The sequence below is a fragment of the Larus michahellis genome, chromosome 3, assembly GCF_964199755.1.
Source record: "Larus michahellis chromosome 3, bLarMic1.1, whole genome shotgun sequence".
Classification (NCBI taxonomy): domain Eukaryota; kingdom Metazoa; phylum Chordata; class Aves; order Charadriiformes; family Laridae; genus Larus; species Larus michahellis.
In genome coordinates this window covers 16,635,927-16,662,065 of record NC_133898.1, presented here as the reverse complement: position 1 = coordinate 16,662,065, position 26,139 = coordinate 16,635,927, and the positions used below count along the sequence as shown (strand labels likewise).

The window sequence follows — 26,139 nt, the reverse complement described above, 5'->3', positions numbered from 1 at the left end:
AAAACAGTTAAGATCCCTGGATCATGGGAAATAAGTGCCCCATATATAATTCGTCAAGAATACAGAACTGGAACAATTACTTTAAAAGAGTAAAAAACACAAAGAAGTACTAATACAATTTAGATGACCCCTAACCTTCTGGAAAAAAAAAAAAAAATGTTTCGATTTTAATGGTTTCTGTCTGCTTTAATTTGCATTCCTTTGGTCATAAATTAGTTTGGTATGTCTTCTTTTAGTACAGTTGCTGTTTTCTTCCTTTGATAAAGGAAAACTGTGTGTTTCCTGTATTTATTACTGTAGTCATTATGTATTGCTACATCTTCAGAATTTCTTCTGAAGCCTTGCATACTGTTAGGGTCAGACTAACAGGGCTACAGCTAACTGCAACCTCTAGCCCGCTCCACCCTTGTTTAAAAGGTATATTTGCTACATTTGCCATCTTTCAGTCATATGGAAACTCTGGTACTAAAGAACTATTACAATTACTTTTAAATATTACTATTAAAATAAAAATTACTACTATAAAATGTATAGCTATTCACGTGGTTCTAATTTGGACAAAGAACTTTTTTTGTCCTTTGCCTTAACTCTAGATGTGGCAATACGCCAATCCATACACTATTTTCCACCAGCTGCACTACCTTTATGTCACCATCTTTACTAAAAACTAAGGCAAAGTTGGACTTTAACAGGGTTAGTTACATGCAACAAGTTTAGCATGCAGGTCACTTTAAAAGGCTATGGCAGCAATGCGCGCTATTTTCCCTCTAATTAAATGGTATACTCGGATAAGTTGTTTTGATGAGGAAATAGGTGATGGTGGGGATATAGAAATGGACTCTGTAAAACTGGTTCTATTTAACTCACAAATGATCATCCTCTTTTTCTTTTTTCTTAAATGAACTGTCATAAGACATTAGCTCCATGTTTGTGATCATTCGTAATTCATTGAAGACAGAAGAGCATGTATCAAAAGCTTAAAACAGCATCACTCATATAATACAGATGTTAGGACAAATACAAAATAAAGGACCTGTATAGCCATTCAAGTTCAAGCCAAGACAGCATCAAAATACACAGGGATTTATTGTATTCTCCCAGATGTATAGCTCCCACATAGCCATCACTCATAGTATACACTTCTACTGATTGTTCTATTGAAGTGTTACACCTAAATTGATCAAAACACTTGAGGTTAATAATTGCAATGTTATTGAACATAACCCTCTCTCATCTGCTTTACTAAAATATTCTGTGTATTAACTGTCTTCTGCTGATGCATGAACTCATCCAACTAGTAAGCAGTAACATTTACTATGTTGCAAACTGAACCTATTCTGAAACACATAAAATAGGTTTACATCCCTTATTTTAATTGTAATATAGATATGCTATGGTAATATAACATCTCTTCATAATGCCTTGAGTACTTCTTTTATGCAGCATTTACTATGTAACAGACGTTAAATCTTTGAAGAGCTCATGAAGAGCTTATTGCCAGCGTGCTCTTTTTGGCCTCCCTAGAAATATTCAAAACTCAGACTACAGGAGTTATTTGTTTTGCTTCTAAATGACCCTTACTGGGAAATATACTGCTTGATCACTAGCTTTGATCTGCTGTGTATTCCTGGATGAACTGTGCAGGTCCTAGTGCACCCAAAATGAACACTGATTGATTGGTTCAAGCATCGGCCTGGAACATAAGGGTTCTCTCTCCGCACTGATGTCCTTGCTTTAATCACTTCACGAGCCTTACGGTGACACAGAGCTGAGATGAATTTTCCTAAGGCATTTTTTATCCCTGGATGAAAAATAGCATATAAGAACTTAACATTATTATTAATAGCACTACAACTGAACATACTGACAGAAAATCATTATCTTCTGGATAGACAGTTACAAGTATTTCTCAGTTATCGTTCCTTCCTAAAAAAAAATAAATACTGTGAAGTTTTTTAAAAGTGTATTCTTAAAAACATTACCCAAACCAGGTATATGCCTGCAAACATAACTTAAAGCTGGTTAATTTTGGAACTATAGAGAAAGAATGCAGATTAGATCCTTTCATTTCTCTCGAGACATTCTTCTCAAGTAGAACAAGACTGCAGTGTCTGTGCTGCAACTATACCTTATCAATACTATTCTGTGAATATATTGTTCTGTAAATGTTGCTGGTTTTCACTGAATATAATTCAATTAATATTTCTGAAGTATTCATACTCAGATGAATACTCAGGATGCCATCCAGAGGGACCTGAAGAAGCTCAAGAAGTGGGCCCATGCGAACCTCATGAGGTTCAATAAGGCAAAGTCCAGGGTCCTGCACCTGGGTCGGGGCAACCCCCAGCATCAATACAAGCTGGGGGATGAAGGGGATGGAGAGCAGCCCTGTGGAAAAGGACTTGGAGGTATTGGTGGATAAAAAGCTGGACATGAGCTGGCAACGTGTGCTTGCAGCCCAGAAAGCCAATCCCATCCTGGGCTGCATCAAAAGAAGCGTGGCCACCAGGCCAAGGGAGGTGATTCTGCCCCTCTACTCTGCTCTGGTGAGACCCCACCTGGAGCAGCGTTCAGCTCTAGAGTCCTCAGCTCAGGAAAGACATGGATCTGCTGGAGTGGGTCCAGAGGAGGGCCACAAAGACAATCAGAGGGATGGAGCACCTCTCCTGTGAGGACAAGATGAGAGAGTTGGGGTTGTTCAGCCTGGAGAAGAGAAGGCTCCAGGGAGACCTTATTAAGGTCTTATTAAGACCTTTCAGGACTTAAAAGGGGGCTTATAAGAAAGATGAGGACAAACTTTTTAGCAGGGCCTGCTGTGATAGGACAAGGAGTAACGACTTTAAACTGAAAGAGGGTAGATTCAGATTAGATATAGGGAAGAATTTTTTTACACTGAGCGTGGTGAAACACTGGCACAGGTTGCTCTGAAAGGTGGTAGATGCCCCATCCCTGGAAGCTTTCAAGGTCAGGCTGGACCCGGGGGTCCGAGTAACCTGATCTAGTTGAAGATGTCCCTGCGCATTGCAGGGGGGTTGGACCAGATGATCCTTAAAGGTCCTTTCCAATCCAAACTATTCTATGATAAATTATTCAGATAATAACGGCAATGAAAATGAAAAATACTAAACAGGGACTTCGTTTTAAACAGGCATTTAAGGTATTTCCTAGGAAGAAAAGAAACGGGATTTAAGCTTATTCTAACCTGATAAAAACATACATATTACATGTACCACTATCAAAAAATAATCTTTCCTCACGATTAAATGCAAATTGCTGCTTGACCACTCAGACCACCAATAATTACCAAGACTAACTACACTTGTGTTATAGAACAAAATTGACTAACCCAATTCACTTAATAACAATGACCTGTTTTGTGTTGTTCTTTTATCGGAATTAGGCTTGGCAAAACAAGTCGCTTTTCAGGCTTCTGTTCTCTAACTGATTCAACATCAATACAGAAGACAATAAGAAAATACATTTGAAAATAAATTTTAATGCCATGAAAGACGTTGTGAGATATTTTCCTGTCACTAAGAACCCCAGACATTCATGAAATGCAAATCAGACCCATATCCCCTATCCCTCAAATAATGAGGTAAGAGAGATTTTACAACAGCCAATATATTTTCAGCATGTGTCTCAAGATAGGATGACAGCTTTTTAACAGACTTTGAGCAATACAAAAAACAGGACTAAAACACCCTACCAAAACCCACAAGATCCAAGAGAAAAATCACAATTTTTGTTGGGCATCATCAACACCCTCTTTTTTCTTTTTTCTTGAAAGACTTCCATTCTCCTACCAATTTTATTATTTTCCCATGGAACAAAGGTGTTCTAGATGCTTGTCTTATAAAAAGGCTTTAGTGGATAACTCTAGTTTTAAAGATTACAACCAAATGATCTTTTTCTTCTTTTCTACTGATATTTCTGACTTTTGTAAGCCTCTGGATTTCATCTCTACTGCTGGAGAACAATAAAAAACTTCTTGCTTATGAATTTTTAAAATGCAAAATGCAAGTGCAAGATGAATAGAATTTTGAACACACACTATTGCACTATGAGCGATTACCCAGAAAATGTAGGGAACACATACGAATACTTAAGATGATTGCTAACCCTGTCTCACAAAGCTGGTTTTTCCTGCTGCTTTATTCTGCATTCCCTTGGTCATAAGTTAGTTCAATGCATTCTTCTTTTCACTGTAGTTGTTTTTTTCCTTCAGAAAGGAGGGAAAAAACCTCATGTATGTTCTTTCTGTTTATCCACCAGTAACATATCTATAGCTCCTCCGTTATTTTTTTTAAGCTTTTTTGCCTTGAATTCATTTAAAGTGCATATTCTGTATAAAGCCCATTTTCCCTTTATGAACTATAAATAACTATTATAGCAAATACTGTTAACTATATATATTTCTGGTATTTCGACTTATGAAGCAAAAGCAGCCATCTGAAAACTCCACAATGTATGTTTCGTGTCTAATTGTCCAAGTTATTTAACTATTACCTCACTTCACTTGCTTCAGGAATGGTGTGTAAGGATCTAAACATTAGTTAAAATAATGATTAAGGTAGACTACCATCACATCTCCATATAAAACTTTAAGCATTCTGTGCCTATCTGCTTTTACAAATAATGCTTTATTTATACGCAACATATCTGAAATTTATTTTGACCACGGAAAATGTATCTATTACACATAACAGTACAAAGTATTGAGTGAGGCACATTAAAATAAAAGACATGTTCACCCAATTCTAAGGTCTTCCTAATTCACCTCCTAAAAAAATATGAAAGTTTTTGCCTGTGAATACAACAATTAGCTGCATTTTTTTCCCTCAAAAGAAAGGAACAGGCCTGCCTGCCTGCCAGTTTCTTAGCAACTGCAGCTGGTATTTGAAGAAGCTTTCTCTTTCTTAATAGAACAGAACAACTAATTTCAAATCTACAAGTGAGACTATGGCAAGGGGGTACATACTAGCTATCACCTATTGCAAAGCCATCTGCAAGGTTTCACATAGGATTGTTTTGTACAGAACTACAAATAAATAAACAAAAAAGCACACACAGCATCCACTTAACCTCTAGACTTTTAATTGAGAAGATGTGCGTAACCTAGAACGCAGCAACCTATAGAATGGAAATGGGGGCTGATACTCAAGCTCTCCCACGTTTGTCTTGCAAAGGCAAGGCTTACATTTCCATTTGTTTGACAGACATCAATTGGAATGAGCCCTGATTTTAATCTTAGTTCTGCAGAACAAAACTCCAATTGGCAAATGCCAATTCTATGCCAAAACATGGTGTTTTCATTTTGTTTATTAATTTCATGGATGCGTAAGTACTTTGACAAAAAATCTCTATTCAGTAATCGTATTAGGCTCACATCCCACATTTCTCAAGCAGTTGTTAGAACTTACAGGACTGGTATTTACTCACAAAAGACCGCTGGAAACTGGTAAGTTACCCTGTACACCCTATTACATTGCTTCTACTTCTGAAGACAAAGTACAAACAAAAGGCAGGAATGCCCATGACTGCAGAAGCAAAAATACAGTTGCCACACTGACTCCTTCTGTTGCTCCTGATGGTGTATATATTAACAGCAACATTGCTGACATTAGCAAAGAGGAAGGTGGAACTAAACTTACCATCAAGAAATCATGTTTTCGTCTGATAAACAGGCAGTAGCAGCTGCTTTTACAGCTGGGAGATTTCCTCTAACCGTTGGACCAGACACAGTCACTTCTTATCTTGGACACTCCAGATTCTCTTGAACAATGCTAGAATGAATGAAGAACAGAAACAAATGTTGAAATTGCACCTTTCTTACGGTAAATGGCAGTATTATTTCCATCATTCTGAGCCTTCTTCCATGTGCTGACCAATTTTTTTTGTGTCTGCTGTAGTCCGAGAATGTTTTAAAGCACCTTGATAAAGGACATGCCCAGGACTGCACTCCTCTTAGATTCTGTGCTTGACTGCTTCCTCTGTGTTCCTTACCAGGTATGTTCTCAAGGTTATATCCAAACTTCATCCTACCAGCCCAGAAGAGAAGAACAATGAATTATGGTGACTTCTCTGGGCCTGACAGACTGTTAGGCAGTCCCATGCTCACCCTACAGCCAGTCTCCACACATTTTCTTGACACACATTTCTAAACTGCAGCACCATGAGCACTTGGCACGTCTCCTGCTTGCTTTGCCTGCTCCTAACAAGACGCTTCAAAGACTTCAGGCCTCTTTTGTCTGCCCACATGCTAACCCACTGGATGGCCACATGCTTGTACCCACAACACAGATTACACAGGTACACCTGTAACACAAGTACGCTCACTGAAGAGGACTGAGTGGTTCTACGAAAGTGGTACCAGCTACAGGTGTAATGACTTACACAAGGGATTTTTCTATTTGGAGAAGATCACAAACCAATATTTTGGACTATCAATAAAAATACAAGAGAAAAACCGCTGCTCACCTTCTTCCACTCCTTCTCTGCTGTTCCGTGGGGAACATTGAGGGCCAGGAGCCTGGAGAAGCTGACAAAGGGCCAAGCAAAGGTGACAATGGCTGCCTTTCACCCAACTCTGTATCAGGTTGCCAGAGATGTGCCACGAGTGGGGTCAACTTGTGCAAGGCAGGAGGGAGGGTCCCACGGTGCCAATCAAGGAGCAGAGAGGGTTGGGAAGCCATCAGGAATGTCAGCACATCCTGGCTGACTGTGCTGGGAAGAAACCTGTCCCGTGGGGCGGAGAGCCCAGGAGGACAGAGGGTCTCAGCTCTGCTGCACTCAGGCTGCTGGTGCCGGGTGGCAGCTCACCGGCGGCACTTTCTGCTGTGGGGCAAAGCACAGCCTGGCTCTTGCAAGAAGATCCCAAGCAAGGGCCTAAGATGGCCCCATCTGGCAACAAAGGATGACTTCATCGCTCACCAGGTGAGTTTTGGAAAGAAAGGCAACCTCCTGCAACCAGTTGAGCGGTGCTCACTTGTCCTGAGTGCCACTGGGCAGGAGCAGCACCCTATGGGAGGACGTCACCTGGACGAGGAGGGACACTGGCAGGGCAGCAGCTGCTGGCCGTGGTCTGTGGGGACACAGAACCTCTGCTGCTGCAGAGAAGGAGAAGGGCAGGGCGAGGGATGGAACAGGCTGTCCCAGTGGCACATCACCTCTCAAGAGCCTCCAAGCCACAGTTGCTGAGTCACAGCTGCAGTTCCAGCTGCTTTGCTGCAGTTGGGAGCAGAAGCAGCAGCAGCAGGAGGAGGGGGCTGCCCTGGCCCTTTGCTTTGTGGTGGACCCCAGCACCTGCCGAGGCACCAGGGCAGGTGGGCTCTGGCTGCCGCAGGGCACTCTTTGGACAGTCCCTTGCAGCCATCTGTGGGGAGGACATCACGCTGCCCCAGCCCATCCAGGTAAGGCAGCCTGGATAGGGCATCCCCAGCCCTGCCTCCAGATGCTCCAGAGAGGAGGTCGGTATCGCCAGGGGGTGTCTGGATGCGGGAGTGGGTTTTTCATCCCAAGGAAGGAGCCAGGTCTGGGGCCTCCTCTGTAGCCACTGCTGTTGGAAGGAAGCTCCTCAGCCAAGCAACTGCCCTCCTGCCTCTCCTACAGCACCTGCTGGCTGTCCTGCAGCAAAAAGGGCCATCGACAGAGGGGATATTTCACAGAGCTGCCAGTGGGACATCACCTCAGGAGCTGCAGGAAGTCCTGGACAGCAGTGCAGATGTTGACCTGAGAAGCCAGACTGCATTGCTGCTGGCTGTCATCTTGAAGGTGAACACTCCTAACCTGCAGCTGGAAGAGCTCCTGGCTGCCCTGGAGTGTTCAAAGGCTCATCTGGAGCCCTTGGCATTGCAGGACTTTCTCCAAAGCATCCCCTCCAAGCTCCTTGTCATCAACCTCTATGAGGACTGGATGCAAGCCATGGAGAGGACAAGCAAGCAGGCAAAGTGAAAAAGGTTAAAGTGTAAGTGTGGGAACTGCTCTGCCTGTTAAGCAGGAGCCCTGACCGCTGGCTGAGGGCACCTGGAAAGCTGCACAACACAGCTGCTGGCTCCCACTGCCTTGGGCATGCTTCAGGGACAGCTGTGGGCAACAACTGCTTTATTAATGTTGTCTTCCTGTTCCCTCAGGGTGCATGGAGCCAATCTTCTCCCGAGTCAGTTGCTGTCCCTCCTCCAGCACATCGGCCACAACGTGTCCATCAGCAGATGAGCTACAGCAACCTGGCCATCTGTCTTGGGCCAAACCTGCTGAGCCCAGCCAACAAGGACCTGCTCCCACTCGAGGCCATGCTGGAGGGGACCGAGAAGGCACACTGTATTGAGCAGCTGCAGTAGCCTTCCTGGCCCATCAGAGCCTGGCTGTTCAGAGGTCCCCAACTGCCTCCTCTCTTGAGCAAATGTTTGTGGGGTGGCTGCCTGGAAGAGCTACCCCACAGCCTTCTGTGTAAAGGCACGGGTCAGGAATGGGAAAGGCTGCTTGATACATTTTCAAGGCAGCTGGGTTGAGACCAAGGGTTTGATGTGTGCAAGTGAATGTGCTAGTGGAGTTTATGATTGAAAACTGTGGTGACATCTTTGGGGGAGGAGATGGCTGACCCTTCCTGTCAATTGCATAAACACGCCAACGGTCACTCGCCGACAAACGTATTCCAGCTGCAGGCAAGTCCATACTGGGGAAGGGAATCGCGGCAAAAAAAGGCCGACAAGGGGCTCATTTTTGGGGCTTTTTGAAGGCTGGAAAAGCATCCAGTCCGGGCTGATACCCAACAGCTCCGGGGGCTGGTGACGGCTGAGGAGGCATGAGGCCACGCCAGCACCCCCGGCAGCAGATCTAAATGGGACGTGAACACGCCAACGGTCACTTGCCGACAAAAGCAGCCTAACTGCAGGCAAGCCCATACTGGGGAAGGGAGTCGCGGCAAAAAAAGGCCGGCAAGAGGCTCATTTTTGGGGCTTTTCAAAGGCTGGAAAAGTGGCCATCCCGGGCCGATACCCAGCATTTCCGGGGGCTGGTGGCAGCTGAGGAGGCGTGGGGCCGAGCCAGCACCCCCGGCGGCAGGTCTAAACGAGGCGTAAATTCCCCTCCCCGCCCCCCCATAAAAGAAGCCTTTCAGGAGCGCAGCGACCTGGTTGCTGGGCACTTGAGTAAACAAGCGGTGAGTGGGCGTCGCCTGAGAGCACCACGACAAGGGCAGTCATCCCACTCTCGAAGGGACTAAGGAGCTTAGCTATGGCTTCCACCCGGAAGAAGGTTGTGTGCTCAGCCTCAGCCAGAAAGCATGTGGGAACCCAGACAGAGCTCCCACAGAGACAGGCAGCTGACCAGGTCACAAGAGCTCTCAATCCCCAGGTGTAAGAAAGGGAGGAGACCAGCATGGCTAAACTGGGACCTGCTGGTCAAAATAAAAGGCAAGAAGGAACTGCGCAGGCAGTTCAAGCAGCATCAGGTGTCCTGGGAAGAGTATAGGGACACTGCCCCATTATTTAGGGATGAGGTCAGGAAGGCCAAGGCATGGCTGGAGCTGAACTTGGCAAGGGATGCTAAGAATAACAAGAAGGGCTTCTACAGGTACGTCAACCAGAAAAGGAAGGTCAAAGAAAGCGTACCCTCCCTTATGACTGAGAATGGCAATCTGGTAACAACGGACCAGAAACAAACAACAGACCCCACAAACAACAGACCTCAGCCAACAGAAGGCTGAGGTTCTGAACAATTTTTTTGCCTCAGTCTTTACTGCCAGCCTCTCCCCTCACACCTCGTGGGTTGAAGGACCACAAGACAGGCACCTGCAGGACAAAGTCACTCCCACTATAAGCGAAGACAAGGTTTGTGACCACCTGAGGAACCTGAATATTATATAAGTCTATGGGACCTCATGAGATGCACCCCAGAGTCCTGGGGGAATTGGCTGATATAGTTGCCAAGCCACTCTCCATGATATCTGAAAAAATCACAGCAGTCAGGTGAAGTCCCTGCTGACTGGAAAAAGGGAAATATTGCACCCATCTTTAAAAAGGGTAGAAAGGAGGACCCTGGGAACTACTGACCTGTCACCCTCACCTCTGTGCCTGGGAAGATCATGGAACAGATCCTCCTAGAAGCTATGCTAAGGCACATGGAAGACAGGGAGGTGATATGAGACAGCCACCATGGCTTCGCCAGGGGCAAGTCTGGACTGACCAACTTAGTGGCTTTCTACAATGGAGTGACTGCATCAGTGGACAAGGGGAGAGCTACGGATATCATCTATCTGGACTTCTGCAAGGCCTTTGACATGGTCCCCCACAACATCCTTCTCTCTAAGTTGGAGAGATACGGATTTGATGGGTGGACTGGTTGGTGGGAAAGGAACTGACTGGATGGTCACATCCAGAGAGTGGTGGTCAATGGCTCAATGTCCAGATGGAGAGGGGTGACAAGTGGTGTCCCTCAGGGATCTGTACTGGGACCAGTGCTGTTCAACATCTTCATTAATGACATAGACTGTGGGATCAAGTGCACCCTCAGCAAGTTTGCCAACGACACTAAGCTGAGTGGTGTGGTCGATGTGCCAGATGTCATCCAGAGGGACCTGGACGAGCTAGAGAGGTGGGCCCGAGCAAACCTTATGAAGTTCAACAAGGTCAAGTGCGAGGTCCTACACTTGAGTTAGGACAATCCTCGTTATCAATACAGGCTGGGGGATGATGTGATACAGAGCAGCTCTGCTGAAAAGGCCTTGGGGGTACTCATGGATGAAAAGCTGGACATGAGCCAACAATGTGTGCTTGCAGCCCAGAAGGGCAATTGCATCCTGGGCTGCATCAAAACAACTGTGGCCAGCAGATCCAGAGAAGCAATTCTCCCCGTTCTCTGCTCTCATGAGACCCCACCTGGAGTACTGTGTCCAGCTCTGGAGCCGTCAGCACAAGAAGAACATGGACCTGTTGGAGTGGGTCCAGAGGGCTGGAGTATCTCTCCTATGAGGACAGGCTGAGAGTTGGGATTGTTCAGCCTGGAGAAGAGAAGGCTCCGGGGAGACCTTATAGCGGCCTTCCAGTACCTGAAGGGGGCCTACAAGAAAGCTGCGAAGGGGCTGTTTGCAAGGGCATGGAGCAATAGGATGAAGCGCAATGGATTTAAACTAGGGCAGGGTAGGTTTAGATTAGACATTAGGATGAAGTTCTTTCCAGTGAGGGTGGTGAGACACTGGAACAGGTTGCCCAGAATGTTGGTGGAGGCCTCATCCCCTGGAGACATTCAAGGCCAGGCTTGATGAGGCTCTGAGCAACCCGATCTAGTTGAAGATGTCCCTGCTTACTGCAGGGGGGTTGGACTAGATGACCTTCAAAGGTCCCTTCCAACCCAACACATTCTATGATTCTATGATTAGCCAAGGAGTCGACAGCACCTGTGGGTAGATCCAAAGGTATCAGAAGGGACTGAGGGTTGTCACCCCTGTGTAAGGTCCTATTCCTTATTGTGCTCCTCATGGACACCTGTGCGAATGGAGGGAGCTGCTTCGCACTCGAGACTTGACAGCGGTGCTCTCCTTACTGGTAGGCTTCCCACACAGTCAGAGTGATAGGATTCATACAGCAAACGTCACTGCTGACGTCTGGCATCTGCCCTTCGCTTGCATCTAGGAGATGCTTTGCAAAAGCTGCTCCTACCTCGGCGTCACTTCTAGCAGGGCTGGGCATCAAGTGCTGTCCTCTAAGCTCTGCTTCTCCCATTGCCTCTGTTTGGTCACTGCCTCTCAGAGCATGAATGCTTTGCTCTGCAAGATGAGCTGAAGCTTGAGAGCCTGGGCTCTGACTTCAGAGACCTGTTCACAGAGATGTCCTTTTACAAATCGTTTCCATTCAGTGCAGCAGACATGACAGAAAACAGGGCATCAGAGAGCCAAGGAGACAGCTGGTTTAAGGCTTTGGTTGGGTTTTGCTTTAGCTGTTGTTCACTTCCAAGAACTCACTTTGCTGTATATGCTTTTGCTTTCCAGAGCTGCCTTTGGAAGAGCAAAGTGGCCCTGCAGGGGAAGCAGACACAGAGCATCAGGCAAAAGTCTTTCTGTACACACCACCCTCTGCTCATCCTCTACAAAGAAGCAGGTGGTGGAATCGGAAACGGGAGAGGTATGTCTGGTTGACAAACACCGTGACGATTCTCATGTATTAGAGAGTTTCTCATAGGTCCAAGTAGCTGCTGTGCCGCGTCCTGGCATTAGATCTCTTATGTGTTTGGTTTTCTCACCCTGGAATGATACAGAAGAAAAAGTTTCTCAGATCCATTAGGTATGTGCTTAATCAAACTAAATACCTACAAGTCACATACAAGACAACAGATTTCAAAAGAACAAGCTCCCCACCTTGGAAGGTGGCATTGCTGCCAAAGGGCTACCAGCAGAACTATGTCTTGGGAGGGTTGCAGAAACCCCAGCAGAAAGAAGTTGCCAAGCCTTTTCTTGCTCTCCTTTCTCAGCATTTCTCTGAGCTCTAGCCTACCCTCGGAGGCCCACCAGTGTGTAGTGCCCTGGCCTGCAAGGGGCAGCCCATCAGCTCCTTCTGCATGTCAGCACACCAGGGCTCAAATGGGCTGCAGCCCCTGTGAGCCCTGAGCTGGACTGCAGGCTCCCATCTGAATAGCCCCACAAATTAACTGAGCACCACACATCTGTGTGAAAACTGTGTTCAGAAGTAAGGTCCTTTGAAGAAATTACATCATTCTTGCTGCAGACTAAAATCTTCTGAAAGCGACAGCAAGGCCATCAGTCTGCAGTTCTGCAAAAGTTAAGCCTAAGGCCAGTGCAGGTTTGCCATTGCACTTTTGTGAGACAATCCCGTTAGAATTTGCTCAGCTGAGCAGGCATGGGTATAGCTGTCAATTTCAGAGGAGTTTTGCTAAGATCCTACTTCATCAGAGCTTTGTGAAGCCTATTTTGGGTCAGGGGACTGTGTGAAGTGTGGATAATGCAAACCAACAAAAGGGATCTTATTTTAACAGCCAAGGTAGCAATCTGGAAAACAGTAGCTTACTCCTCCACATGTCTTGCTGCCTATTAACTTCAACATTTCTGGTTCGGGCGCCTCTACTCTGCCTCCAATCATGCCAGACAGCACAGTAGACTCCCTGGGTATGTCCAGAACTGAAAAGTGTTTCAGAGGAAAGAAGGTAAAATGAGCTCACTCTGGTTAAAATAAGAACTGATTCGAGTTGATCATGGCTTTAGCTATCTAAGAACACTGTGGAATATAAAGGTTTGCAGGATCTTTCCAAGAAAATGAAAAATGGAGAAACAGGCCTGTGGAGAGGAGAGTGAAAGCATACCATAAGAGAAAGGGCAGAAGAGAAAAATAGAGCTTTTGGGTATCAAAAATTGAAAAAATCCCGGAAGGTCAAGAAGCCCAGGTATGTATCAGACTCTGCTGTCCAGCTTTCAAAGCTTTGAACACCAGACTAAGTATATGAACTGGCAAGGTCACAAAAGTCACAATTCTTTGCTACTTAACCTGCTACCTAGACAAAGAGGCAAAGTAAGTCCCAATTTCTTTTGTCCATGTCAGTTGGCAATCCTCACGCTGCCTTGTATCATCCGAATCCCACACCTTGGTTTCCACAACAATGGAAAGAGCTTGGCTGTCTTCTTTATGCCCTCCCTTCTGGTATTTACACACATTGATAAGCTCCCCCTGAGCCCTCTCTTCTCCAGGCTAAAAGGTCCCAGCTCCCTCAGCTTTTCTTCATATGAGAGATGCTCCAGGCTCTTCATCATCTTAGTGGCTCTTAGGAGGTGATCCTAAACAGCTTTCTCAGTCTTCTCTACCCTCCATGGCTTTGACCCTTAAAATCATAAGTATATGTAAATATACAAAAGAGGCTTTTAAATTGCTTGGAAATTATCTCTAATGAAAGGAGAGTGTCCGCAACAAACCAAAAAGCTAGACAAGCAAATGACTCAAATGGGTACAAAATGTCCACGCTGGTCTACCTTCTTACTGCCTGCATTAAGAACAAACTTGCAAATTTAAACCCCTCATGACTGAGTGTAAGAGACGGCCTGTAGATTTCCTCACAAGGGAGAGAATGTCCTCCAAGCCTTCAATGGAATGCCTCAAACGCTGACAAGGAAATAAATAATACAGGTCTGATGTTCAAAGAACTGATAAGGCTCACTGGTGCCTCAAAAGCAGTGGGAGGACTGCCTTGAGAAGACAAGGTAGTTCTGCCACTCGTGTGGTGAGCTTGCTAGTTCTCTGTACTGAAGGCCATTGTGTCCACTAAGTGACCTTTGCTTCATTATCCGCAAAACGCATATTAAAGCGCACACCCCTCCACATGCTAATGAAGATTACAGAGATCATGCTAAACGTATATGACTATGGCACTCATCTCTCCACCTTTTCCTTGCTTCTTGGATTGGAGTCTTTGTTGTGGAAACTTAAAGATCCATAAAAAAAACCACCTTACAGGGGTAAAGTGAAGTAGCCTTTACAAAGATTACGCACTGGACATTTCTAAATGGAGGGTTTCCAAAAGGGAAGAGCAGCATGAAGCTGGAAGCCAATCAGATCCTCTACACAAATCATGCCTGCCTGAGGTCAACAAAGAAACACTTAAGGAAAAAAAAAAAAAGAGACTTAATTCCTGCCACCAATGGGACAAGCACAAATTCAGGATTGTAACAGGAGAGCACTATTTTCTTCAGATTCCTGCAGCATATAACCTTTAATCTTTTGCCCTTTTGATACATTATCTACCTCCAAGCAAAGCTCAAAAAGCTGACTGTATTTTTGAGGGTTGAGAGTTTATTTCACTACTGCTTTTGCCGATTTCCCCTGATGGGGAAGAAGAAAGCTGGGAAAGCACTTGGACTACTGTTCCTTGCTTTCTGATGTGTCTGACTAATCCTGAGTAAGGATGAAGTTCATGAAGACCGTATGTGCCTGTATTTCTTATCACTTCTGTTATGACTCAGCACTCCTCAGAGCTGAAGTTAATCTACTGCTGCACAGCATTAAACCACCCAAAACACCAGGAGGTGTAGTAATGCATGTCAGAATATTACTAAAACTACAATTCAGAAGATGGCCTTAAGCAAGTCTGACTTGAAGAGATTCTGCATACTCCAACGTGCCAGTGTGATGAAATTTAGCACATATGAATACTTCATAGTTTGTTTGGGGTTTGGGTTGCTTTGTTTTGCTTTAAATAAAAACAACCAGCAGCATCATGTTGGCAAAATCAATTCCTTATGGATTGTTCTGGATGGTTTGTTATTTAGGCTGCATTTAGTCTGGATTTTATCCTTCTTTGTATCCCTTCCCATATTTCAAAATACAGCAGCTTTTTTCAGTGAAAAAAAAATCCTGGTTTTTTTTTTTCCCCTCCAAGTATTCATTAAAAGACTTGAACAATACAGCTCCGTTAAGAAAAAATGCTAGAAACTCAGAATTATTCTCCATACCTGAAAAAGGTGTTCTTAACTGTTTGATAAAAATATTAATATGTATTTTAGCTAATTATTAATACTCCTTTCAAAATAGCCCTGTGTTGGCAAAGGAAAAAGAGTAAGTACTAACGATTGAACATAAATGGTCAGTTGTCCTCAAAGCAATCTACTCTGAAAATTACACCTGGAACTTAGTCATAGAAAAATGGGGAAAAAAAAAATCCACAGGTATAGCAATATCTGATTGTACTAGTTTTGCCTGGGATTGAGTTAACTTTCTTCCTAGTAGCTTGCAGGCGCTATGTTTTGCATTTGTACCGAGAACAGTGCTGCTAACCCAAGGACACGCTAGTTAATGCTGAGCAGTGCTTCCACAGCGCCAAGGGCTTTTCTGCTCCTCTGACTGCCCCACCAGCGAGCAGGCTGGGGGTGCACAAAAATTGGGAGGGGACACAGTCAGGACAGCTGACCCCAGCTGACCAGATGGATATCCCACACCAAATCTCCATTCCTGGAGATGGCCGAACACCTGCCTGCCAACAGGAAATAGTAAATTATCTCCTCAGTTTGCTTTGCTTATGTGTGACGCTTTTGCTTTACCTATTAAATTGTCTTTATCTCAACCCATGAGTTTTCTCACTTTTGTACTTCTGATTGTCTTCCCCATCCCACCAGTGGAAAGTGAGCAAGTGGCTGTGCAGTGCTTGGCTGCCCGCTGGGGTTAAACCACAACACTGACAGATGTCTGACCCGAGAGAAGACTTGGATTCATTAGAAGAATTAAATGCAGAGATTGTAACGCCATTGATTAAACTGAGTAATGCCCTAACTCTCAAACTATCATCTGAGCTACGTTTGGTCAAACAACCCCCCTCAAAGACAACGAAAAACAAAGCCCACTTCTGGCACAAGATTGTATTAAATGTGATAACCAGGATTCATTCTAAGTATTTCATTTGCAGTTCAGAAAGCCATTCAGTCTTCCCTCTAAAGTATATATAAACGCTCTCTAGATTGTTCATGGATTTAAGCACAGGCTGAAGCTACTTCCCATTGGGCTTGCATACATGATTAAAATACCTACTGGACTCCATTTTGGGTAGCGCTTCTGCTCTGAATCCAGGCTGTTAGTCAGTCCTATTTCAGATCGGCGACACTGCTGAAATATCTGAGGGAAATCTGAGTCAAAACTGTATGACTATATGGGATCTATTCTTACTGGTAAAGAAATTAAAGGTTATTGTTCATGCCTTTCCTTGTAACACAGTAATCTTTTTTGAAGCGCAAAATCCTCTGCTTCTATCACACAGAGAACTCCAAAAAGCAGCTTCTAGCTAAAAACCTCAGCTATTTGCAACCAGCTTTATTTTTAACATATCCAAAAACTATAGAGAACTGTGAGCAAGAGACATACGGTGTGTTCTATAAAGAGCAAGCAATCGCCTGCCAACAGAGTTGTTATGATTAATTGCCAGTTCAACAGAAGGTAGTAAGTTCTGAAGCGAAGGAGAAGGGAAAAAAAAAAACCACGGCCTGGGAAAACTTAAGAGGGTCAAGCAATTTAACTGGCTTGAAAATTATTTGGTAACCAACTGAGGCAAAACAGAGAATGATAAAGGTGGGCTAATTCATAATGCTTGGCGGATAATTACAAGTAACTGATGTACATCTCAGACTTGAAAGGCTTCTTAAATTTCTTTTCTCTGCAGGTCTGAAGGTGAATAAGCAGACCAGGTAATACTTGACTGATCCAAAAATAACAAGAATTATCTATATTCACTTATAAAAGTAAATGCAAGTGAATTAATATGAAACTACAAACAACTTTAAGGAATCAACTGCTCTTCAGTTGTTTCAGTTCACACACACACAGAATCATATTAAAAGCATGTCTACCCTATAAAGTCAAAACTAGTCTTAATTCATCCCAACCTTATTCTATGTGCTGTGATCTAGTCTGCCAAAGCATTTTACTTCTTAAGTTCTCTGCTTTCATTCCCTGCACAAGGTCTATGATAGCTTTTCAATAAGCAGTTAGTCAAGACTCGTTCATTCTCCTCAAAGTAGCCCTAAGGACTCAATGTCAAGAATTCATCTAGTCCAAACCCCTGCTCAAAGCAGGTCTAATTAGTTTACGTTACGCTGGGTAAGACATCATGGGCAGACAAGCCTTTAACGTCTCCAGTGATGGAGATACCACAACCTCCCAGGGCAACAGGAGTTGTAGACAACTAATAAGGTCCCACTGAAGCATTTTCTTCTTAAGGTTGAGCAAGTCCAGCTCACTCAACTTTTCCTCACTCATCATGTTTCAGGCTCCTGACTATCCTGTTGGTCTACTGGACTCCCTCCAGTATGTCAACATCCTCCTTGTACAGGAAGTACAAAACCAGAGACAGTATTCCACAGGCAGCCTCACAAGTGCCAAGTACAGGGGATGGATGACTTTCCTGGACCTGGCTACTGATAAGATAAGAGATAGGAGTGTCTTTACAAATAGGGATGTCACAATGTAATAAGGATATAGCTTAGAGTACCAGAGAAGTTAGATGAAACCACAGAAATTGAGTACAGTATGAGCTTTTTACCTTTTGAGTTTAGTACACATGCTTAATAAGCTTACGAATATTGACTTCTCTGCCCTGGGCGGCATACAGTTAATGAGACATGCAATGTATGATGTAAGGGGGGGTTACATGGTAGAGGGAAATATGCAGTAGGTGCCTGGGGAGTTTGTACCTTCCAAGTACCTCAGCCAATGGGGAGAGGAGGAGGGTCATATGCAGGCGGTGAGTTAAAATAAAAGGAGGCTGCATCCTCTGGCAATTTTGAGAGACCCCACAGAGCCCGAGTGGACTCTCCCTTTACTCGAAGAAGCAAGTACTGTTGGAACTTTGTGCAAATTGTCTGATAGAGCTTATGCTAAAGTAAACCCAGAGGTGAGGGCAGTCCCAGGGAAATATGGAAAATTAGATATGGAACCTCTTCAGGTTACTTTGAAACAGCCTGGTCGAGTGGTCTCTAAAAAGCAATACTTTATTTCAAGAGATGGATGAAAGGGACTACAACCCATTATTGAATCCCTGCTAGAAGCAGGCCTTTTGTAGCCACGTATGTCTCCTGTAATACTCCCATCCTGCCAGTTAAGAAACCAGACAGAGCCTGTAGGATGGTAAAAAACTTAAGAATAATAAATAAGATTATTAAACCAAGGCATCCCACGGTTCCAGATCCTGATACTATCCTGAACCAAATTCCCTCCTCACGCTACTATTATTCAGCGCTCTACTTAAAGGATGCTTTTTGGGGATGCCCACTTACAGAAGATAGTAAACAATATTTTGCCTTTGAGTGGGAACAAGTGGAAGCAGGGAAAATAGTGAAGCAACAATTGACATGGACAGTCCTTCTGCAGGGCTACACGGAGGCACCAGTCCTATTCAGGCAAGCTTTACAAGAAATACTGAAAGAATTTACTCTGCCCCCAGGGATTAGGTTGGTACAATATATAGATGATTTACTCCTGACAGGAGAACAAGAGGAGGTAGTAGAAGAAACCACTGCAGAATTGCTTAATTTTCTAGCTAAAAAAGGGCTTAGAGTATCTGAAAAGGCAGCACAACTAGTGGAAGAGAAAGTTAAATATTTGGGACATATTTTGACTGAAGGCTTGCGGTGTATTGATCCAGAAAAAATTTAAGGCGTTTTAGAGGTACCATTACCTAAGACTAAAAAGGAGCTGAAACAATTTTTAGGACTAATAGGATATTGTAGGATTTGGATTGAAGACTCTTCTGCTTTAGCCAGACCCCTGTATGATCTCTTAATGCAAGACAGCCCCAACGTTGTAGTATGGACACCAGAAGGGAAGCAGAGCTTTAAAATGTTAAAGAACAAGTTAATCAAAGCTCCATCTCTAGCCCTTCCAGACCAGGAAAAAGAATTTGAATTATATGTGGATGTTAAACAAGGCTATACTAAAGGGATTCTAGTGCAAGAACACCGGGGTAGTCAAAGACCAGTGGCCTACTTTTCCAAAATGTTGGATCCGGTGGCTAGGGGGTGGCCTCATTGTCTACAAAATTGTGCAGCTACAGCTTTAATGATAACCGAGGCTCGAAAACTGACAGCAGGAGGATCCCTCATTGTTAAAGTCTTGCACCAAATTAAAGCTTTATTAACTGAGAGAGCTTCTAAATGGATGACTAGTGCTAGGTTATTACAGTATGAAACTTGTTTAATGGAACAAGAGGATTTAGAATTAAGCAGCAGGGAAGGGTTTAATCCAGCCTCCTGTTTAGCTGGTCCCAAGGAAATTCATGGCTGTATTCAAGTAATAGATCTTCAAACCTGAGCTAGGGAAGAACTAAGGGATACCCCTTGGCCAAATGAAGAAAATGTGTTTATTGACGGATCCTCAAGGATACCAGAAGGAAAACAAGTTACAATGAGATGGCAACAAGATTTTCTGTACACTACTGACTGAATGTAAGCAGTTAGCAGCCTCCAAAACAATCTCACTGGCAATTGCATTTGCCATTTACTCAGGGAAACACAAAAAATATCTACCTTTCTTATTAATACCACCCAGCATGCAGGTGGCCTTTGCTGCAAGGGCATGCTGTTGGCCTATGGTCCACTTGTAGTCCATTATGACCTCCAGATCCATTTCCGCAGGGACAGATCCTTTTCTTAGCCAGATGGACCCCAGCCTGTACTGTTACATGGCATTATTTCATCCCAGATGCAAGATTTCACATTGACTTTTATCAAAACTTCGTAGGTGCTGGTCTGCCCTATTCTCCAGCCTGCCCTGCTCTCTAGCCTGTTGACCACTCCCCCCAATATGGTGTTATCCACAACTTTCTGAGAGGGTACTCCCATCCCATCATTCAGGTCATTAATGAAGAGATTAACTGGAACTGGTCCCTACTAGTTACCATCCACTGTCTGGACTTTATATCACTGACCATAACTCTCTGGAGCACCACAGTCTAGTCAACTTTCCAGCCTTGCTGCCTATGTATTCAGCCTGCATCTCACCAACATAATGATAAGCTTACAGAAGACTGCATCAAAAGCTTTACTACAGCTTTAGTACAGAACATTCATTGCCCTCCCCTTCTCTACAGCATGAGCCACCTCATCACAGAAAGCAAGGTTGGTCAGGTATGATTTACCTAATTTGCCCTGGTTAAACTAAACCCATGTTAGCTGCTCTTAGTAACCATCTTGCCTTTCACGTGTTTAGAACATCTTTAGAGAGTATTTGCTCACTAAGCTTTCCAGGGACTGAGGTGAGGCTGGCTGACCTCAGAGGATCCTGCAGTCTGAGAAGCCAAAACCCTGCCCGTGACTAGAGCCAACAGCACCTGGATGAGTCCGTTTCTGTTTAAGGCTTTCCTATTTGCTGGAAAGATGAAGGCCACTAATTAATCCCCATCTTTCACGCTCTGGAGTAACTCTTGATATGCTCCATGTTACCTCTAGCAGTACCACCAGTGCTCACATAAAAGAGCAGAAAGTGCAACTAGGCTGAACAAGCCTTGGCAGCATCTCTGCACAATCCCAAGCCCCAACCCCTGCCAAGGACCAAATGTTCCAAGACATCAGATCAGCATTGGTGCCTCTATCCTGCACAGCAGGGCATCTCCTATAGCTATCACCTGCCTTTTCGCACAATACAGGGACACAGGTTAGCCATGTAGCTAGCTCTGATGAGTCCTCTGATAGGTCTTGCTCATCCTCACTAGGCACTGTTAACCATTGTACAGTTACAGCTCTGCAAATGCAGCAGGAACCTTCCTCTGGTTGCTGGAAGTCAGAAGCTTCCAGCCCTCCCTCTGACAGCTACCCTTTACTCTCTGTTTGACCATGGCCTCATGCCGAGCCACCGTCCTTGCTGGGGCCACTGCACCTGTAGCTCTTCCACACAGGTTCTGCCAGTCTCCCCTTACCCTCCCTGAGAGTATTCACCCTGCTGGGCTGAGGGTGTGCACCCACTTGGTGCTCTGGGCAAGGTGCTGGGTCACATCTCCCACAGGAGAGGTCCTCCTTGCTGCCTCAGCCCTAGGGAGAGGCCCAGATTGGGGCAGCGTCACCCGGCCACCCAACAACACTAGCTGGATCAAGGCCTCCACTGCGCTTAGGGCTTCAGCGCTAGAGAAAATGCTCGGTGGTACCAGGAGGCTGCACAACACCCAGGCAGCCCCACATGGCTCCAGCCCAGCCGCTGACCGCCCCCCCCCGCCCCGGTAACGGCTCCCTCCCTGCCTGCCCGGCTGCGCTACGGGACCCCGCCTGCCTCAGCAGCAGCCGCCGCCGGGGCCAGACGGCCACAGCAGAGCTGAAACGAGCTCTAAAGCAGCCGTTGCCGCCCTAACGGCCGCCTCAGCGCCGCAGCCGTTGCCGCCCTAACGGCCGCCTCAGCGCCGCAGCCGTTGCCGCCCTAACGGCCGCCTCAGCGCCGCAGCCGTTGCCGCCCTAACGGCCGCCTCAGCGCCGCAGCCGTTGCCGCCCTAACGGCCGCCTCAGCGCCGCAGCCGTTGCCGGCAGCGGGCGCCCACTGCGGCTGCGCGGAGGCGCCTTGGCGGGCAGCGCCGCTGACACCGCCCCGCGCGCGCGCCCGCCCGCCTGAGGAGAGGGCCGAGCGCCTCGCGCCATTCCCGCCCCCGCGGAGCGGGAGTCGGCGGCGGGAAACGAACGCTGCGAACTTAATTCTCACCTCGAATAGGCCGGCATTCCCGCCATGCGAAGCGCCGTGTGCGCCTGCCGCGTGCAGCCAAGCTCTTCCTGTGAGGCCAGACAGCGTCCTGCTGCAGGAAGATAAAACATTATATACTTCGGGTGTTCCCGAGAGCAGCTGTGGCCAGTACGCAGCTATGATTAACTGATGGGTGGCACACGTGAAGATACCGCACTGTGGTAAACCAGCTCGTTGTAGGCCTTTGTGGAGGAGCAAATCAGCTAAAGGCGCAGTGGCCTGTACATGCCCTCCTGGAGAACTGCAGACTGAGGAACTCACACAAGCCCTGAACGTGAACTAGAAAATTATTATTTAACGCCGGGCCTCTTCCATGCTCCTCTGTGATCTGTCGTTGCCGTGATGGGCCTGTATTCAGCTTTGTGAGACCTGTACTTCTCCACAGGGTTTTCCTTGACTCCCACTGCCATCACCCCCTCAGTATGACACAGGCCTAAGTCCTTGTTCAGCAGCACTGACCCACGCTTCATTTTAAGGAGCATTTAGGACTTGCATGCTACAAAATAGTCCTGCTGCTACATGGCACAGTTTTCTTCAATAATGTATGCCTGCACCCAGTATAATCTATTTGTCAAAACACAGTACCAAATCACGGTCCCGTTCAGCCTTATGGGTCAGACTTTTGTCAAAAAATTGTCATTAGACTTTCCTGTAAGACGTCCACCTTCAGAACCTGGTGCAGATTCTACCATAGATGGAAATGGCTGGAGTTTGCCTTGTCTTTCAGTTCTTCAGCTCTCTGAATCCAAAGGTAAAATGTCAAAGAAGAGTGTGCTATTCATTGACAAATTAGCTGTTCTGAAGGATGACACTGATTTTCCTGTCACTTAACTGTGATGTCCCCATAATTTAGACATCTCTTGCACAGGAGTAGCACATTTAGGAGTTGAGGATGAAACTAACTTTCTCTTCAATTCACTGATGACATTTTCAATTTCTAAAGGCCGTCTCCCTTGTTCAAAAATAGTAGTAGTGATTCTAAAGAAATATAACAAGGCAAGGCAAACCAGCTGAGGTGGAGCATGAAATTACATTTCTCAAATATCATTAAGATTGGGTTAATTTTGTACCACTGGCCATTCTTGACTTTAGTCACAAGAGCAGATTCATTTGCCGACTTCTTGGTCAGTGGGTTAAATTTGGTCATGAAGACTTTAATCATTACTTTACTGTGAAAGGTTATTATTAGTCAAAGGTGATGGGAGCAGCAAGAATAAATAGCTTATTACTAATTTGTGTCAGTTATATATGAACTCAGTGCTTTCCTTCTTTTTCACCCATGTGAACTCAAACTGCTTTCAGCAGGCATGCCCCTATTTGCCATTTAACATGGCAATTACTCTTTTTTGTCTGTGCTTTTCTCGCAACTCTGCCTTTCTTTGCAGCTATCTTTTTTCCTCCTTCTCTGCTGTGTGACACTAGAGATGTGTTTGTTTTACAGACAAGAAGGTAGGTCTTTGCCAGAAATTCATAATCCGCTTCTCCTGTCAGTACTTACCCTCCATTTCAAGCTTCTCCAGTAACTTCCTACTTCCCTACATTTGCTTTTCTTATACGTATATAATAAAAAAAACCCCAAACTACTCAACTATGTAAATGACACACTTTACAAACTGATTCTTTAGAGCTGAACAAAAATGTTATTATTATGTTGTCTACCTCATGTCAGGGAAAGGACAGCTGCGTTTTCATGCAATGTGTTGACTCTGACTAACTTTCAAGATCATAATACTGTTAGTAAGGCAGCAGTTAATCACTGGAAGGTTTTACCAGGTTAAATGGAGGATTTTTCATCACTTGGAAAATTTAAATCAATGTGCGGTTTTGTTCAACCACTAGTTAGTTGAGGAAGTGACCAGTTTACATTACTAAGCCTGTAATTTGTAGAAGCCCAGACGTGCTACTTACAGTTACTCTTCTTGGGCTGAAAATGTTCACCTCTAAATGAATAAGAGGAATGTACATAGATAATATAAAACAGTAACTACTCTTGCTGTGTTTGTATGTATGTTTGATTTATGAGTGGTTAGAAGAGTTGCTGGAATTCCTTTTAGTTTTGTTAAGAAGATAAGAAGTAACAGTTGAAAAACTTTCCCAAAAGAATTAATGTTCTAGAAGAAAATTCATTTTCTTTTATTTTTTTCTAGGTAAAGAAATCATCAGCTAATACAGAATGATGGATATTATTTTCTTAGTAAATGTATAGCAGTACAAATCTTTGAACTCCAGACCTCTTGTAACAGAGAGCTATGACAGATTCTCACAGTGTTCTATTTTAATTTGTTCTGGATCAATATGAGTGAACACTAAATATTTCTATCCATTTTATCTTAATTAGGAAGGAAGGAAGGACCTAGACACTTTGCTCATAAGTCAGATAAGACTTAATCTGTTTTCAGATCTGACAAATTTTGTCAAATATTCTCTATTTCTAATGTTGAATGGAATTAGGTCCAGAAGCACAAACACAGTACAAGACAACCAACTTTCCTACTCAACTTATTCCTCTGAAACTATGGAACATTACAATTTTAAAACGGAAGCCTAAGAACATATCATCAGTCCATTTTCCCCAGTTCTGTTTAAAGAGCTCTTTGAAAAGCATAGTTAACTTCTTTTTCATATGTTAATATCGTATTAAATTGCCTTATTGCTTTGTGATGTACAGAAACTTTGACGTTGGTTTCTCTTATTTTATTTCAAGAATTCTTTTTTCTTGTAAGCTCGAAAAAAGAATCTTCCACTTAAATAAGTTGATTGCAAGCAGTTTCAGTAATTGAATCCCTAGATATTTGTCTTTATGCTGGGAGGTTTCATTTAACTTTTAATGGATTTTTAATGCTGAAACAGTTTCATTTAAAACTGTTGCCATAAAACATGTTAGAATTTCTATTTTTGTTGCAGGATTTTTTCCCCAAAAACCGTTTTAAAAGCTGAGGTTTAAGACGATATTATTACACTAAGAAATACACTGTAAAACATACTTCAAGAAATGAGAAAGATTTCTAGAAAACAGAAAAGACTATCATGCTGTCAATCTGTTGCAGAGTGTTCACCAGCACTAAAATTTTTAAATTTAAATAATATTGCTAATAACTAGAGTATATTTTCAGTGGGAAGAAAAATCCTCTGCAACCAAAATGTATAAGCTCTGTAAACTGAAGGCCTTTCTATCACAAATTTAGGAAGTCAGTGGCTGCACAGCTGCACAGGAGTCCTGTCATCAGGGTGGCTTCCCTAAGCCCACCACCTATGGAAGAAGGATAACATAACTTCTGACCCCTGCTTCCTTTAATTGCACTCTTTGTAAAACAGGACCCAGTTAACCCCCTACTCTTCCCTGGCGTGGGGTCAGCAGGACTCAGACAGCATCCTTCTGTGCTGTGAATTGAGGTCTAATGGGCGAGCAGTCTGCAGAGAGGCAGGAAAGGTACCAGGGATGACAACCTCCCCCTCACAAGCCCAGGACACGCTCGGTCCAAGGAAGGTGGGCCCCATAAGGCAGCATTTGGGAACCAACAGATGCTGGTGAGGGCGTCCTGCACGGGGCTGGGCTCCATTGTCTGTGGAGGGAAGAGGTTTGATGACTTAGTTGTTTATCAAGATGAGGTACTTTATAAGTTCATATACCCAAAAAATACTACCTGAATGCATTTTCTAGGTGCAGAGAGCAGGAATTTAGTTGGTTCTCCTAAGACGCGAAACTAATGCAGCTTAATAAGATATTACCTGTCAGCTGAGCTATGGTAACAACAGGCGTGTTCTGATCAGCCTGAGTTGCAAAGCAATTTGGCTAGATAAGTATCTTCTGACAAAAAAAGAGTTTTAAGAATAGGAAAAGCCTTCCATGACTGTCTCTTGTAATTACTCATTCACACAGACCTTTTTTTTTTGACATGATTTGACAAAATTTTAAGTGTTCCCAACATACAGGACAAGTGAC

The 26,139-nt window shown here is 44.4% G+C and overlaps 2 long non-coding RNA genes across 2 annotated transcripts in view; both read right to left on the bottom strand.

The window, feature by feature from the left end:
- LOC141740010 (uncharacterized) overlaps positions 1–6,981 on the bottom strand; it is a 50,454-nt gene extending 43,473 nt beyond the window's left edge. The window contains exons 1-2 of the long non-coding RNA XR_012585855.1: positions 6,481–6,981; positions 5,655–5,786 (exon numbers count right to left, since the gene is read on the bottom strand). This is a non-coding gene — a long non-coding RNA (uncharacterized LOC141740010). The remainder of the gene's footprint in view (positions 1–5,654; positions 5,787–6,480) is intronic.
- Positions 6,982–11,863: 4,882 nt separating this feature from the next.
- LOC141740011 (uncharacterized) overlaps positions 11,864–26,139 on the bottom strand; it is a 40,371-nt gene continuing 26,095 nt past the window's right edge. Inside the window, exon 3 of the long non-coding RNA XR_012585856.1 lies at positions 11,864–12,238. This is a non-coding gene — a long non-coding RNA (uncharacterized LOC141740011). The remainder of the gene's footprint in view (positions 12,239–26,139) is intronic.